Source organism: Notamacropus eugenii, chromosome 2 (genome assembly GCF_028372415.1).
Source record: "Notamacropus eugenii isolate mMacEug1 chromosome 2, mMacEug1.pri_v2, whole genome shotgun sequence".
Classification (NCBI taxonomy): Eukaryota; Metazoa; Chordata; class Mammalia; order Diprotodontia; family Macropodidae; genus Notamacropus; species Notamacropus eugenii.
The window spans coordinates 505,129,073-505,132,385 of record NC_092873.1 but is presented as its reverse complement, the minus strand read 5'-3'; the positions used below and the strand labels follow the sequence as shown (position 1 = coordinate 505,132,385).

Sequence of the window (3,313 nt, the reverse complement as noted above, 5' to 3'; positions counted from 1 at the left end):
TCCCCCCTCCGCAGCCAATTGGCTTCCAGCAACTTTCCTGAGACCAACCAATTAGCACTAGTTAGACCGGGGCAGGGGGCGAGGCTTCGCCCCCACTGGCCAATCTAGGCCAGCTGTGTCTGTTGCCAGGTGGAAACGCCGGCCCCAAAGGACCTGGAGCCACGGAATGACTCGGCCACCTCCAGAGATGACCAATCAGCAGTAGGAATCTGCCCGACGAGGGCCAATCAGCGCCAGAGAGGGGGCGGTGTCGGACTGAGAATAGCTGAGCCAAGAGGCCGGACAGGGTTATTATGGGATGTTCCCCGAGGGCGGGGCCCCGGGGATCTTGACAATAGTGACGGAGCCCCGGGGGGCGAGCGGGCACGTGGCGTCGCGGGAGCGCGCTTGGGATGTTCCAGGCAGAGGACTGTTGTCACCAGCCCAGCCAGGGTCTGAGGCCAGGCTGCTCCGCTATTAGGTCCAGACTTGAACCAATGCATCAGTCAGTCGACAAACATTTATTAAGCCTGTTAATGCTGCTAAACTGAGGATGCAAACAGATAAAAGGCGGCCCCAGACCTCCCGGCGTTTACGCCCTGGCCGGGGAGACCCCATGCACCAAGCCAGCGGGGCGCCCTGGGAAACGGGCGGTAATGAACCAAGGGAGGCACGTCCCGAGGGGCTCCGATCGTGGTGGGGATTAAAGCAAGGTCAGCAGTCAGCGCAGCAGAGGGAGAGCACTCCAGGCATGGGGAAGGAACCTCCAGAGCCCAGGCAGCGCCTCGCTGGAGGGACGTCCAGGATCCAAGAGCACAGTTGGGGGCAAAGCTAGTGAGCTCGGAGGGAAGACGCCTGCCGGACCTCCGTTTGGGGGTCTCTAAAGTCAGCTGGAGGTCGGGGGAAGAAAGCTGACGGGATCCCCAAGTGGAAGCGGTCTAGGGGGAGAAGGAGGGGAGCCAGGACCGAGCCCTGAGAGGCGCCCAGGGTTAGAGGGCGGGATCTGGAGGAGGATCCAGCAAAGGGGACAGAGGGGTAGGAGGAGAACCGGGAGACCGGGGTGTCCTGAAAACGGAGAGAGGAGAGGAGAGAGTGATCGACCGTGTCCGAGGCTGCAGAGCGCTTGGCAGCTGAGAGGTCCTTGGCAACGACGGGGAGCAGTTTGGGTAGAAGGACGAGATCAGAACCATATTGTGAGGGGTTAAGAGTGGAGGCATCCATGGTAGAGGAATGACAGCAGGGATGGAAGGATCAACTGAGGATTCTCTCAGGATCGGGAAGTAGGGAGTAGGGAAGGGGCCAGTAGTCAGGGAAAGATGGAAAAGAAGTGAAAGCGTATATGGGACCCAAGAGTCCACTGGCCTATACCCTCCTCAGTTTTACAGATGGGAAAACGGAGGCCCTGGGAAGTGTCAAACTTAGATGACTGAATCTGACCTTGTCTCCCTGAATTGCCAAGGACCAGAGATTATCGCACCCAGATGGTGACTATTTTGTAAATGTCCCAAACTCTCCCCTCCAGAGATTCCCCTACCTTTCTCTAAGAACTTTGCCTTCTTATGCAAAACAATTTACCTAGTGAAAGAGTGATACTCCCTCAGCCCCTAATCGCTCCCACCTACAGCCATTTCTTCTGCTAACTTCTCCCACCTGCAGACTGGCCAGTTGCTTCACCCAATCCCCTCCACCTGCAGCCCAGCCAGTCCCTCTGCCTTAGTACCCTATATAAGTCCTGTTCCCAGCCCCCTCCTGGAGTACTTTGACACTTGCTGTGTGGCGCCTCAGCCTCAATTCACTTGCCCCACTTAAAGAACTCAACTTTCCCTGGTCACTTTGGATACATACTTGTCTAGGAGTTTGGCTGAGAAAAGAAGAAATAAAGGAGGATTGTAGTGGAGATGACATGAGCTAGTGAGTATTTTTTTAGGGATGGAGGAGACCTGGGTATTTTTGTAGGAAACAGGGAAAGTACTAGTACATGAGAGACTGAAGAGGGGAGAAAGAAAGAGGATGAATATGGAGACAGTCTTCCAAAGAAGAAAGGAAGGATGAAATCAAGGTTATCCATAAAAGGCTTAGTCTTGGGAATAAGCCTAGCATTTTCCTTCCAGAGTTGTTATGAGGATCAAATGAGATAATAGCTGTAAAGTGCTTTGCAAATTTCATTTCACTATATGAATGCTAGCAATTATTTTTATCATCATTATTAAGGACATATGACGTCTCTAAAGTTCAGAGAGAGGGGGAGAGGGTGGGAAATGATATCAAAGTTTTGAGAAACAGAAAAGACAGAACCTCCAATAAATGGCCTCTCTCTTTTTTAATCCATAAAAGCTGAGGAGCTGAGTGGGAGACTGGAGGAGAGAAAAGAAGGTTTAGATCAGCTATCTGGGTAAATGTGGCAGAGAATCCATTAGGGAGGTCCAGAAGGCTGGTGAGATTTGATAACATAAAACAAAACATAGATGATCCAATTTTTATTGTTAAGTGAGTGACTTTGTCCAGTTCTGTTAAAAAGGAACTGAGTAAGCGTGATGTACACGGATGATGGAAGTCTTCCACAGGTAGGGCTGGCAAGGCATGATTGGTCATAGGACCATTGTTGGGGGACAGCTCTGGACCGGGGTCCCCCGTGAGGACCGTGAGACGCCTGAGGGTCCGAACCTGCTTACATGGCAGGCTAGCTGGTCTAGCAAGCCAGGAGGTACTGGGATGGCCCTGGTAACAGGCTGGCTCCACCCACGGGGAGGCACTTGGGAGGAGCTCGCCCGCCCATGGGAGGTACGGGGGAGGAGACAGGGGATAATAAAAGGGGATGACCATGAGAGCTGGAGAGAGGAAAACGGAATAAAGCTTGCTGGCTGCAACTCCTTTTGGGTGCTCTGCCTGTTTATTCCCCTTCCCCAACAGGGAGAGGGAATTCCCTCCCCCGAACCAGGAGGAGGGCCGGAGACGTCCGAGGACCGGGGATAGGTAAGTAGAAGGCGAAGGCCCGGGAGTCGCCCCGGGCACACCATGAGGTGAAAGAGAGAGATGTCCTTCTTCAAATGACCAAAGTAGCTCTTAGAATCAAGTCAAAGTTCAGCGCCTTGAATTTCTCCAACACAGTGAGGTGCTTACGTAGTCTATCCCTGCTCATCTTGATCATCAATCAACATCTTATGTCATTTTTCTTCTTTTCTTTCTTTACCAAAAATCCTTCTCCTTGGCAGAGAAAATAGCAACTAAGAGTAGAAGTGTTCTGGCACTGGTTACCATCAACACTTTCTTCCATTCCAAGCCTTGGACTTATTCCCTCCTTCTGTCCTCATACTTCTCTCTCTAGTGTCCTTTA

At 52.3% G+C, this 3,313-nt stretch overlaps 1 long non-coding RNA gene across 1 annotated transcript in view; it reads left to right on the top strand.

Annotated features, from left to right (window-relative positions):
- Positions 1-52: 52 nt before the first annotated feature.
- Positions 53-3,313, top strand: part of LOC140530015 (uncharacterized) — a 35,171-nt gene continuing 31,910 nt past the window's right edge. Inside the window, exon 1 of the long non-coding RNA XR_011975772.1 lies at positions 53-2,952. This is a non-coding gene — a long non-coding RNA (uncharacterized lncRNA). The remainder of the gene's footprint in view (positions 2,953-3,313) is intronic.